The sequence below is a fragment of the Python bivittatus genome, unplaced genomic scaffold (genome assembly GCF_059951505.1).
Source record: "Python bivittatus isolate LINGU-HERP-01145 unplaced genomic scaffold, Pbiv_v1 ctg000610_np1212, whole genome shotgun sequence".
In the NCBI taxonomy this organism is placed as follows: domain Eukaryota; kingdom Metazoa; phylum Chordata; class Lepidosauria; order Squamata; family Pythonidae; genus Python; species Python bivittatus.
In genome coordinates this window covers 55835905-55850443 of record NW_028277088.1, presented here as the reverse complement: position 1 = coordinate 55850443, position 14539 = coordinate 55835905, and the positions used below count along the sequence as shown (strand labels likewise).

Genomic DNA, 14539 nt, shown 5'->3' with positions numbered 1-14539 from the left:
ACCAATATAGATATTTTTCATTTGGAAACACAAACTAAAATCTCAATGTCAATAAAATATAAGTACATGCCAAAGCGAACACTCAGTCAAAGCAAAGCCTTCACATTTGTAATTACAACCTGCAGCTCAGGATGAACAAGATGTAAGAATGCATTCAAAGTGCATACATACTGTACATACACAAAATTCACTCAGCTAACAAAAACAACATATCAGCAAAGCTTCAGCAGCAGACACTCTTCAGTTCAAACACTGTTAGCCAGGCAGCTGCATTTTAACTGTCATAAAAAAAATAAAAAAAAAACCACTCAGGAACAAAGCAAAAATTTAATCACATTTCTCAGAACAGCCTGGAACATTTGAGACACTATTCAAAATAATCAGGTTTTATTCTTCACTTAGAATAAAACTGTCAGAACACACGTGTTAGGTTTTGAACTCAGAATAATTAAAATATTTCCAAGTTCAAAGCATTTCAGCTTTGAAATCTTGTTTGAAATCACTGCAATTACCCAGAAGTAAATTGCATATAAACATTTGTATAAATAAATAAACATATTTGCCAATACTGAGATGCGTTGCAGGATGATTGGGAAGCAAAAGATAATCTAAAACAGCCTAGAAATTCCCAAAGATATTATACAAATAAGGAGGTGGTATATGCAGATGAGGCAGATAGAGAAGGAATAGACTGTAGTATGTATAAATATTCTGTCTGCTTTTAGTGCTGAACTGAAACACAACAATCAAAGCTGAATATTCAATGCATTTCTAGTGAAAATATAATCTGACTGGAGAGAAGGGGGCAAAGAGTCACGTACCAGCATATAGAACACTCTTTTACTATTTTTTTTTAATTCATGGTATTAAACAACATTTTTAAATACCAGAATTGATAAATCAATGCATGAGATAGTAATTCTTGTTTAATAAGTAAAATTCCAAATTTAATTCATGCTGATGATCTGAAGGAAGTGAAGGAAGGAAGAGAAATGGAGGCTTGCTGGTTTGCATCATTAACTATTTTTGAAAGAGGGAAGATATTTTCATATTAATACCAAAAAAAAAAAACCCCACTAAAAATCTTCCAATATACCCTGTAATAATGTTTATGTGGTACATGGGAAACAGCTTCATATCATCTACTGTTCATGAGTAGCATCACAGATTATGCTATCCTGGGTTTTGACCGATTTTCCAGACAGATACATTCATACAAAATATTGTACCATTTGGCAGATTTACTTTTGAGTAACACTTGGAATACTTATCTAAGTATAACACTGATTATCCTTTAAGCCCTCTGCATATTTTCCTTGTCTCTCTTTATTTTCCTCCAAATGACACTTGCACAACATTTTCCTCCAAATAACACTTCCTCCAGCCTTTTGAAATGAATCCTGTCTTCTTAGGATAGGATTCATAGGATTCATTTCAAAAGGATTCATAGGATAGGATTCATTTCAAAAGGCTGGAGGAAAACTTAAAAGCAAAGATAAATGGGGTTAATTTTCTTACTGCCTTCTGGGAGTAGTTGCTTCAGAATTTAATTGAGAAATTTCAGAGTGTTCTAAATTAAACCACAGATAATAAAACAGTGCACAAATCCAAGATTTATAGCAAATTAGCACAATTAACAACAGACAAGAAAGGGGTTTGCTTGGACTTACCCTTGAGTTGGCTGTGGATGAAAAAAAAATGATTTACTGGACCTGCTACCAATGCCAATACAAGAGGGCAGAAAGGTCCCAGAAATTTGAGGTAGAGAAAGGAGGTGTACTGAAATAAAACAAAATAAAATAAAACCTATTATTTGTTCCATGAAAGTGTTTGAGAGAAGAACCTAGCTGTTGCTATAACTGCAGGAAAGCTTACTTTCTCAGGAGAGATGAGTGTGCAAGTCCCTGCCAAAAATTCTTTGTATTTTATTTTTCCATAAAGAAGGTGGAACACAGGAAACAAGAAGTCAATTTATGGTGTCAGCCTAAAACTTCCTAAAGCTATCTATAACATGCCTTTTTTTTTTTTTTTTTTTTTTGCTATACTACCATGGTGGAAGCTAATTCATGTTTTGTTGATGGGGAACATTCTGGGGTAGTAGGGACTACATAATCAGTTGCTCCTCTAAGTAACAAACTGGATGGGGCAACCAGATCTTACCTGCAAAAATCTAGATAACCTCTAGATTGTAATGAAGAAATAACACCACCTTTCTGCTATTATCTACTGATCATCCAGATTTTTGCACCCAGTTCTGGAAGCACTAGAATTGGCAGATAATAATATTCAGAAGGGCATGAAGTAAATCCTGAGACTCCTTGTGGGAGGGAATAGCAAAGATGAAATGCATTACAGTGTTGTGATACAAACTCTGCTCCTTTTGTATGAGTCATGACATCACACACAAACATACACATAAGGAGTGGAGCTTACATCACAATGAATGTTGTGCATCATCATTCTGATGAAACCTCCAGAATCATTCTCTTTCTTGCAAGTAACTTATCCTCATCCACAAACTGACAGAATTCCAAAAGTTATGACCTTTACCAAATCCATACCCAGCTATACCAAAATAATAGCATTCAACTTTGAGTGCATTTGGGGTTGCAGATTGGTCACAGTAACACTCAAGGGTCCCTTTCACTCCCAGATCAGCAGAGAGCAGGTTTTTCAGCATTCCCTAATGTTCCATAACTGACACTGAAAGCACTGGCATCTGGTAGAAGCTACATTGATGTCACAAACGACATCACATCATTGTACAAATTATGTCATGATGTGCATAACTCGTACTATCCTTTGTTCCTCCTGCAGATGCCAGTAATTGGTGAAGGCAATGTAGCATTTCTTCAACACCAGCCCTATTATAAAAAAAGTCCTAAGATGATTCCTCATCTGTTCTCATTTACAGTATATTCTTCACCACCACAGAATATTAAAGTATGCTAAGGCACTGACATAGGTCTAGAATGGGTTCAGATGCTTTGTATTAGTTCCATAGTTTTTTCTTCTTTAATGTTGCTAAACTGATAATGCCTTATCAGAGCATGTACTACTGGAATCAAAGGCACTAAGGAAGCTGCATCAAGGCTATTGTCATTTAGTGCATTATTATCTGCCCTGACACGATTTCTCCAGAGTTTCAGGTAGAAATTTTTCCTATTACCTCCTAATCCTGAAACTCTAGAAAATGAATTTAGGATCTTCTTGCATGCAGAACTTGTATTCTGCTATTGAGTGTGGTCTTTCTGGACCAAATACTTATGCATGCATTAATGAACAATACAATTTTATATGAGGTGGAGAGGCTAATGAAGTACAAATTAGACTAAACAAACATACACATTACTATGAAACCTTTCAAGTCTTTTCTGAGTACAAAATCTATTCCTAGAATTCTGGGTGATTGCAGTGGTTTTCAATTTCCACATAATTAACAATAGCAATAATAACATGATTTTCCTATGCCCAATATGTATACACTACTGAAATAAGAAAAATAACGGGGGGTAAGGAACAGCAGTGGTTATTGAAGCAGATATTTCTGCTGGTCAGATCTCCCAAGGGCAACCATTCCATAGGGTGGGGACTCACCCTTCTTACCTCCTGAAGGTAAGGAACATCAAGCATCCCCAGTTGAGGATGGGCAAGTTCTACATGGAGGAGACAATTCTGAAGATACCTAAGAGCTAAGCCATGTGGGGCTTTTTCTTAAAACCAGCACAACTTGTATCTGGGAGCCTGTGGCAACCAATGCAGTCCCTGCAATATTAGTGTTATATGGCTGAAACAGCTGTCATCTGCCAATGCCTTTGTACCAACTGCAGTCGAAGTAGTCTTCAAAGGCCACTCCATGTAAAGCTCATTGTAGGAGTTTAATCTAGCAGTCATGAGGTCATGACTCATTATTGTCAGGGCTTCCTGATTCAGGCAGGGCTACAAGTGGTGCACCCGTGAAAGCTGGGCAAGGTTCTCCTGGCTACAGCCTTCACCTAAGCATCTAAGCAGTAGCCATCAGTCCTGGAAAAGCCCCAAGTCATGGCCTTCCCTTCCGGAGGAGTGCCATCCCATGGACTGGAGCAAACTGAGAACCAGAAGGTACCTGAACAAATAACAACTTGTTCTTATTAGAATTCAACTTAAAGCCTTTTTCAATCCATCCAGGTCTCCACAGGCTCCAGGTGCCAGGTTGAGACTTCCACAGCATCTCCAGCCAAGGGGGGAAATATATAACTGTGCATCATGACTATACTGATGATGCTTTACTCCAGATGGAGTGATAACCTCTGCCAATAGTTTTATGTGGATGTTTAATAGTAAGAGTGAGAGGACCTCACTCTGAGACGGGGATAATGCTAATGTAGTTGTATTTTATGATGTTAACTGTGTAACTGTGATTTAGTTTAAACTGTGATTTAAACTGTAATTTACCTCATGAAGGTTCCATAGCTTTTGCAGTAAGTTTGAAATTATCTTATATTGGCCCAACAGATAATGAAACTGAATGAAATTGTTCTGACCTTTACAGACTGCTGTATGGATTATAGATTAATGAAACTGAACTGCTACTTCAGAATGTTAATTTGTTTTCTGTGAATGAAGTATTCATATGAAGGAGGGTCAAAGAATTTTATGCTATTTTTTAACCATCCAATAGCACCACAGGAACCGTTGCTATCTTTTCTTTGTGTTCTATTTGTATCTAAGATTTCTTCCCATTGGAGAGGAGAGGCAATTGAAAACCTCTTATATTCTTTTTGAAGGCTGCATCAAAAGCTAGCCTCCAAAACAAAAAAAGGCCTGATAGATTACATTTAATGAGTATGAATTGCAGTTGCATTTTCTTTGATCCAAGGCTATTCTACATACACTTTAAAATATCAGTTTAAAAGGGCGCATTCCAGAGAATAGCATAGCTGACTAGCTGTATGACTAAAGTGAATTTCTCAAACAGATGATTACTAAGCACAGCAAATAGTTTTTGAAACTCAGGGGCCTGCTGTTTAATTCTGTGCATATATGTTCAACAATAAAGAACATGGCATAGCTTCAATGAGCGATTCTGCACTGCACCAATCCATGATTTGTCAGGGAATGAATACAAAGCCAGGGCATTAAATTCAGCTCTGTACATCACTCCAATTTGCTAAAAGTGACTGTTTGGAATTTCTAATTATGACCAAGTCTGTGTAGCTCTAGATTTTGATTCAGGTTATGGAATCACAAATACAGTCATTATGCATCCCTCAAGGAATAATCATGCAGATGTAAGGTTTCACATTGTTCCTCAACTGATTAAACATGCAAACTCTGAAACATTTTTTTTTTTCATGGAATATCCAAATTTAAATATAATTGGAATTATTTTTTTTTTTTTTTGTCTGCGCTCAGTCATTGCTGACCCTGCAGTGACTGCTTTGGACGAGTCCTTTGCAGTTTTCAAGGCAAGTGTTTTGGAAGTGGTTTGCCAGAGCCTCCTTCCTAGAGCAGAGCCCAGCTGGCGAGCGCAGGAGGCGGGGTTTCCGTTGCTTTGCGCCCTTTTCGGGCAAGCGCGGTTTCGCGCTTACCGGCAGCTGCTCCCGACTCCCGTGCAAGGCGCCGCCAGCATTTTTCCTCCCACCGGAGTGAGAGTCCCCATTTATCTACTCACGTGAGTTTTCGACCTGTTGGGTTGACAGGAGCTGGGGAGGAAACAGGAGCTCACCCTGTTTAGCGCGAAGGCTGGACTCGAACCGCTGAAGCGTCAGCCATTTCTGGCCGGCAACTTTCAGCGTCATTAAGCCGCTGCGCCACCACATCCCCTATATAATTGGAAACCTGGTCACAAATATGAAGAATCATAACTGAAATTTCTAAAAGTTAGTTGAAAGATGCTTGTATTTTATCCTGTCTAATCATCAAAATCATAAATTATGCATTCATTTTTTTCTGTTTCACACAAAGTCTATAAGGGCTTTCCAGTCAGCAATAAATGTAGATATTGTCTTTTCTTAGCCTCCTTTTCAGGGCTGAGAGAAAGGGACTGGTCCAAGGTCACCCAACTGGCTTCTGCCTCAGGCAGAACTAGAACTCACAGTCTCTTGGTTTCTAGCTTGGTGCCTTAACCACTACACTAAACTGGCTCTTTCTTCTTGGTATTAAATTTTAATTGTTCCTTCTTTTTATCAAAATTGTATGTAATAATTCAACCTTGACTAAATGCTTTTGCTTTGTCATATATTGAAGACAGCAATACAAATGAGTCCTTGTTAATATATAAAACTATTTCTCATCATCTCAGTAACCTGCTTCATTTCTAGATACCAAGGAATGAGATACCAATGGATAACCTGACCAAAAAATTCTGTTTACAGAAGCAAGAAAAATGTATTCACATTTGGAAGGATTAAAGAATGCTAGATATCTACCAAAATAAATTCACAAGTATAATCTTGCAGAATTGTACAGAACTAGGAATATAATTTGGATGCTGGAGAAGGTGCTGCAATTTAGAAAGAGAGCCAGATTTAGTTAGAAGGTTAGATGTTTATCTTGGAGAAGCTTTGGTTTGATTGTATAAATTCCAGAGGGGTAGACATTGATATCACAATCTAGCAATAGGTATATAAAAAATTAATATTTCTTTTTTAACGTTCAATTTTTTAAAAAATATGCTGATTAAAATCACAAGCTTTCTTGCATATTTACAATTACATTTTGCATATCCTTCCCCGCTTTTTCTATAAAAGAAGTTTATCTTTCAGTAAGTTATGAGTCTCCTCTGAAAAAGTGATTTCAGTTCCTATATTTTTAAACTTAGATAATACTTATCTCTGCTTAGAATTTAAGCCATTTCAGAGCCACTACCAAGGAAGAATGATAAAGGTGCATACATACCCATAATTAATGTTATGAAAAGTGAATAAAAAGAGTAAAAATAATTAGCAAAACTGAAATGAAATGAAATGAAATGAAATGAAATGAAGGCAGGAGATAAGTGAAAGAAAATTTAATGAAATCCTCCTCTTACCTTTCTGTCCTTGCAAACTATCCTTAATTGCATTACATCCATATACCAGTTCACATAATGCTTTTGTGGTTTTTTTTAACTACTTTTTTCTCTCCTTTAAAGGATATTATCAACTCCATCCATCTACAACTTTTTCAATTTTCCCTTTATTTTCAGCACATTCATTCTTCTTTCATATATTTGTTTTGGTACTTCATCCTCATTCATTTGTTCTATATCCAAACCAACTCACAATAATAATAATACTTATTATTATTTTAGGCCATTCACTTTTCTATCCAATCCATATTCATTTACCACCCATTCATTCCTAACTCTATCTCCTCTTGCTTTACTGCACATATTTTTAAAATAATCCATATTTATTCAATTCAAGTTACTTTTCAATTCATTTTTATATTTGTCCTGACATAACCAACTCTCACTTAAAACACTCATCAGAAGCATGCTGTTATACTTTTTTCTTTTTCTTCCAACAAATATTCATTCCTAACCATAGGCCACATACTATATACAGTCTTTCTACCAGCATTTACATTTCTTAAAAAGTCTTCTTACTTTTCCCCATGTTTAGTAGTCATTTTACAAAGCTATAAAAATTCATCTAGTTTAATTTTTTTGCCATTTATGAATAGACTTATGTATTATAAATATAAAAGAGGAAAAAGTGAGCAATCACAATAAAAATAAAATCTGTATTTTCAGATTCCTACACACTTTAATAAGATGATGATAGTGGCAATGATACTCAGAGAGATGAACAGGTAGAAAAAGAATGAACAGAGATAGAGGGGAAAGCATTCTGCTGATTAATTTGTTAGTACACATATACCTTACAAAAGTCAGCTGTAGAAAAAAAAATTAAGATGGGGAAAGAATGGGACAGGGAGAAAAAAGAGGATTACCACTGAAGAAAAAAAGTGGAATTTGTTTCCATTGTCATTCTAAAGACATAAATTAAGGAAATGCCAATTAGGAGTTAGAGGTTAAAAAAAAAAAAAATTTGGCAGCCTAGTTATTGGCTCAACAACAAAACCTGGCAAAAATTGAATCATCTAAGAGATTTCAGTCAGAAGTTAAGGTAATACGGAATTTTTCAACTTCTAAGGGACTATGAAAAGATCTATGGATATCCACCAATGCTTTAAGAACAAAACTGTCCAGAAATTTTACAAAATATTGAACGTTCTTCTTTCAAGCCCAAACCTTCAGGGAAAGAGCTTGATGAAGGCACAGCAAAAAGTTATTTGAATAAACCTCCCTTATATCTGTATTGCTCAGTTTTGCAGATTCTAAAATATCTGGGATCTTGCAAGATTTCACAGAAGGGTAATTTTATCTACACATTTGGATAGTCAGGCCACATATCCAACCATCCACTTGAACTAAAAAAATATGTTTGATTAAGAAGCATGCAAGGCTCTTTATTGAATCAGGGAAGGATTTTAATTTCCTTTAATAAGAGTCCTGATTTAGGGATAAGGCAGTTTGATCCTCCTTTTCATTTCATTTTCTGCTTAAGTGCTAATTGGAGAAATTTAGCAACTGCCTACTATTTTCACATGTTAATATACCACTGGAGAAAAGAATAGTGAAAAAAGTATAGCCCACTAGGTTATCTGGCCTTTTAGGTCTTTCATTTATAAATGTTAATTCAGCATTTATATATTATTGTATCTCTTGGCTTTGGTAGGAAGAGGGCTGTAGAAAGTAAGGGAAATGGCCTTGACAAAAGTATGCAAGAATTGTTACATAGGCAAAAGGGAAGAAACGTTTTTTAAACCATGAGAAACAAGATTATCTTCTGAAGCAGCTCAGGCAGATGCCTCCCTGATTCGCTGGAGCAACAAGAAGGAGAAGGAGGAGGCACAATCAGACTTGCAAGATTCTGATATTATAGCCATTCTCAATAAGATTGGTTTTTGCCTTCCTGTGGAGTTGATTTCCTGGTCTGACCAGGGCTGATAGCTGGCACAACACGACTGAGAAACCTCAGGCTTTGATTTAATAAACTTCAAAACCAACAGCTGGGATGGGAAAGAAGAAAAATGTTGAGAAACAAGATCTGGACAAATTATCCATTTTGAAAGAAGAAACTCCAAGAAAGTAAGACTGGCCCACTTTTGTAGGCAAATAAGGTATCTTCAAAACATACCTAAGATAAGCCTTCCATATAAAAACTGTTGAAGGATGCTTTCTCAGTCTTGCCCAGATTTTTTTTGAAGGGGTGGGGGGAAGGTTGAAGCACTTCTAATCTTGTGACTTAGCCAGAGAATTTATAGCTAAATTGATGGTCACTAGATTAGAACAGAAGTTCCAGCTGAAATGTGTCTTGGGCCATTAATTGATTCTGTGGTATTGACTCTACTTTTCCTCTCAGATCGTCTGCTTCTGCTTGAGATGTTTTTGCCTGAGTTTCAATACAGAGAAGGGGTGCTTCCATGTCTTTGCCAAAATGGAAAAGATCCTTTCAAATGCAGGCCCTCTTTAACAAAGATATCAAATAAATATTTTTTTATTCATCAAATTTCACAACTCCAAAATGATTCTGGGCAGCTTACAACAAACAAACAAACTTATAAATAACACAACCGACCAGAACAGCAAAATACTGTATGAACCATAAACCTACCAAAACCACATCAACACAAAATAAAACAAAAAGGGGATGTACAGTCTCCCTGTCCCCATGGCTTGTGACAACAATCAGATCTTTAAGGATTTCCTAAATAACAAAATAATAAAAGCTGCATGAATTTCTAGAGGGAGATCATTCCAGAGGACAAGAACTGCAACAGGAAGGAAGTAGGAGCTTCCTAACATCACTTCTATTATATTCAAAGTTTTGGCTGTATATTAACACATCATCCAAGTATGGTACATATATCTTACTTCTCCCATCTTCCAATCATTGTTCCAAACAGCTCTGAAAGGCTGGAAATGCATTGCATAGTCCCAAATGGATTCTCAGCTATTCATGCAGCTCCCAGCAGTGTTGAGTGTTATAAATCCAAAACACTAAACCAGGGATTTTCATCTAACCTCTTGGAATTTTCTAAATTCTGGATATGTACGTTACTCAGGCGCCATCTTTTTTAAAATAATTAATGCATAGCCTCAGCATATCATCTTTTTTCTATAGGTGATATAATTAAAATCTAAATTTATTTATTATTATATATAGATAAAAATAAAATTAAACCCCTTTATTTCTTATCTTTTAGGATTTTTTTTTTAAATTCTCCATGCAAAACATGAAATATAAAATGATATAATTCTCTTTATCTGGGATGCTGTCATTGCCTGATATCCTCTTTAGACTTAATGCATCTTACATCTGAGTCATCTCAAGTGATGGTGTGTCATTCATTACAAAGCGTTTTCCTGACACATTTTTGCTGGTCTTCTGTGAGAGGTTGGAGTCCAGGTTTTTTGTTCAAATTCGACATTCTTTTCACTCTTCCATGCTGTCTCCCACCCATAAACATGTTAAAAACAAAATACAGAACATTTCTAAGTATCTCAAATTGCATTGCCAAAAAGCTTCTAATATTCAAAAAGTAACATTTGAAGTATGGGTTGATAAAAAGCTAATGTTATCACCATTCATATTTTTGTGAATGGATGTATGTTAAGAAGTTGAACTGATACTGTAATATTAATTAAGTTTATATTATAATGCTGAAGATCTCTCAGAAATAATTTAAACACAGAAGAAAAATCTACATCTCATATAAAAACAATCAGAAAACTGCATATTCATAATACGTTTCATCATAGCCTACTCAGCCTTGGCTACTGTTTGTAGGCCTATCTGAAATGGTAGATAGCACTGATTTCTTCCCGAAATCACAAGTTGTATACTTGACTTTAAAAATTATAAGTCACAAATACTCTGTTAATAGATAATCCACTTTGTATTATTTAATTTTGTTTCTATGGATGAGTATATCCATAGAATATCCATGAGTAATAGTGAAAATCTTGCATTGCTAAATACCATGAAATTACATGAAAATCAAGGCTATTTGTTAAGTAGGAAAGCCACAAAGATCTAAATAACCTGAGAAACTTAGAACAACATTATGGCTCATATATTTATAGCTTCTTTCAGAAACCTAATAAAGCTGTTCCTAATTTATCTTTGGTTTTGTCATAAATGTTAGAATTTCAAACACAAATTCTAATTCCAATAATAAATTATTGTTATATTAATTATATTATTATTATATAATATATATATTATATATTTTAATTATTATTTAATTATATAATACATTATATAATAATATTAATTATAAATTAATAAATGATAAATGATAAATTCCAAGGATTACAGCAAGATCATTTAATCTTTTCATCCTCTTGGGTTTAGAGCTGACCTTCCTTGAAAGCCTTGCTCATTGCTAATGCAAAAAGGTATGGCACATCTTAAGGAGAATTGGAGAAGACATTAAAGTAGTAAACTTTTCAAACCACTGTTTGCAATTTCCTTATCTGAAATCAATTAATTATTGAAATACTTTTCTAGAACAATTGGCTCAGGAGGGCCTTTATTTATCCACAGCTGAGAATCACTGGAGGACAAAGCATAGTGAACTAGTGACCAGACAACTAATTCTCAAATTCATTCTATTCTCCTGAGGGGATACCACATCTGGCCCGCAAAAATCTGGATGACCACTAGGTAACAGCAAAAAGACGCAAAGAAAGGAATACGGTGCACACATACTTTATTCCAAAATTTCAATCTTAACAAGCATCAAAGGAAAACTTCTTTAGGGGATTCTGAATATTAGAAATGACATTTTTACAGTACATATCTATAATAATGACAAATATGACACACATAAAACACTATGAAATAATGTAAATTAAATAAAGGAACTCAAAAATAAAAGAATAGATCATAAGAATGAATGGAAAAAAATTGGGGAATTAATAGAAAACTTAAGAAAAAAATCTAAAACCAAATTACAACATAAATGAAAATTGAAAAAGGGTCTATGAGCAAACCCCAAAGAAATAAATGCAGTGTGACAAAATAAAAAGCAACGATGCATGTTACATATGAACCTATGGCATCAACATAAAAACAGTCACAATTACACAAAAGATGCAAATACATAGCTCTGTGCTAAAGGTAAGAAAGACATCGCACTTGTCAGAATAAACCACTAATTTAAAAGACACAAATGAAAAAGGATAACTCAGATTATTGTAGGGAGAATGACATTATAAATGTATAGCTATACTCAGAGTAACGACTACACAGTAGTTTAAAAAACAGGCTATTGGAAATAGGGAGGGAAAAAACTCACGTCCAGCATATGTAGGATGACCAGCAACTGTATGAGCAAGAAAAGCGGTCAGGGCCTTAATCCTGTAATAATAAAATACACACTCTTGAACACGAAACTCAAAATACCCAAAATAAACAATGATGTGAATCAATGTTTGGGATTCTCCAAATGGAAAAGCAGCCTGTACCTTTCTACTCATTTGGAGTAGAAAGGGACAGGATGAAGAAATTATCCGAGCCAAGATTTTGGTGAAAACAGTGGGTGCGATGGATTATGCAAAGTGAATGATGTTGTGAATGTGCACACTGAGATATGGACAAAAATGGAATTAATCTTTTGAGGGGGAGGGAGGAGGGAGAACCACACATCTTCCAGTTAGAGAGTTATGTGGGCACACCTGATGAACCTGGCAACTGCAGTTTAGTAACCATATAGCTATCTTCTTTGGCCTCTAAAGGGAAGCAGGAAAGATAAGATGATGACGACAGCCTGCAAAAAACATGAATTTATTCAGTACTCAAAGGGAAAGAAGAGAGCACTGAAACCCTTTTGCAACCAAGAGGAAAGTAAAGAACAGGATTTCATTGACAACTGCTGATTTCAGCTGCCAGTATTTCTCTGTAGCTGTCATTTTTAACAGCATCTTAATGTACAGACATTAACAAGCAATTATATTCTTTCCATGCTGTGGAAACAGATCAACCTGTTGTTAGAAGCACAAGAACAAAGAAGTCCAGTTTTTTTCCTCTCTCTCTCATTTGCTGGCAGTTCAGTGGATGCAGAAACACAGGGCTTTTCATGGCAAATTATTTTTATTTATATATTTACTTATTACAACATTATAAACCATTGACTCCACATGGACTCCCACCAGTTTACAACATCCATAAAACATTCAGTTAAAACCATAATGCACATTTTCCCTGATGAACATTCCCCAGCACTCTTATAGATTAAAAGTTCTGAATTCATTCATTCATTCTTTTTTTTTTTTTTGCAGTTTTTGTAAAGGCTATAAGAGAGGACACCATCTGGATCTCCATGGGCAAGCTATTCCAGAGGGATAGAGCAAAAACTGAGCAATATAATTGCTTTCTCACATGGAGGGAACCCTCAACATCCCCATGCAGGACATGCATACTGGACAGATCGGTTCTATTTAAATAAGCAGTCCTGAAGGAACCTTGGTGTAACGCTGTGGATGCCTGTATAGGCAATCACCAGCACTCTGAACTGCAGAATCAATGCAGTGCTCACAATACTAATGATTCTGCCAACTCTTGTTTGCCACTAAGCCAGCTGCTACATTCTGTACCAGTTGTAACTTCCAGGCAGACCTCAAGCAGACCCATGTAGAGTACATAGTTGTAGTCCATCCTATAGGTGATAAGGGCATCAGTGGCTAATGTCAGGCTTTTTTGTTCCAGATAGGGCCAAAACTGATGCACCAGCTGAAGCAGGGATAAAGCCAACTTAACTACAGCATCCACCTGCCTATCCAGCAGTAGCTGTGAATATAGCTCTCAAGTCATGGACCTACCCTTCAGGCAGAATACTAATCTGTTCAGAATTATAGCTGGAGCAGATAAAAGGTTAGATGATTTCTGGACAAAAAGCACCTTCAACCTTCATATTTCAAGAATTCAATTCCAACTTTTCTTTTCAGTCCCTCACAGCCTCCACACATCAGGTAAATATTGATGATAGCTTACCCTAAGCTAGCTGATGTCCCAGTGACTTCATGTGAATGTTGCAGTAATAAGTGGTAGAGATATCTCTCCATCCAGGATTTGTGTGGACTGGGATAGGAACCATATTGGACATCCTGTCACCCTTTGTTCTCATGAACAAGGTACCATGGCCAGAAGATGAGCCAATTACATGCAGAAAGATGCCACAAATTGCCTTCCCCTGTAGAGAAGGGTGTGTAGGGGTTCCTTAGTTCTGAATGAATATGGGATGAAAAGAAAAAGCAGCTGTGAACATTAGACCCTGTCACAGATCCTTCCATTATGTTGAGAAGTATATTAACCTAAATAATCAGAGGGAAAGATGTTCTTATTCATTTCAAGGGGTCACATATTCAGGGCTTGAAACTGTGTGGCATGCCATTATATTTCTTTTCAGGCTGACTAATGTATTGCACTTCTTTCACCAGATGTAATTCAGTCCAACCTTATTTAAAATGGAACAATCATGCATTCTTTGTTCTTTTACTTTGAGG

At 35.8% G+C, this 14539-nt stretch overlaps 1 long non-coding RNA gene across 1 annotated transcript; it reads right to left on the bottom strand.

Moving 5' to 3' along the window:
- Positions 1-1686: 1686 nt before the first annotated feature.
- Positions 1687-14177, bottom strand: LOC148214633 (uncharacterized). Its single transcript, XR_015797726.1, has 3 exons — positions 14028-14177; positions 12334-12395; positions 1687-1779 (listed from the first exon to the last, which is right to left on the bottom strand). It is a non-coding gene; the product is annotated as an uncharacterized LOC148214633 (long non-coding RNA).
- Positions 14178-14539: the final 362 nt, after the last annotated feature.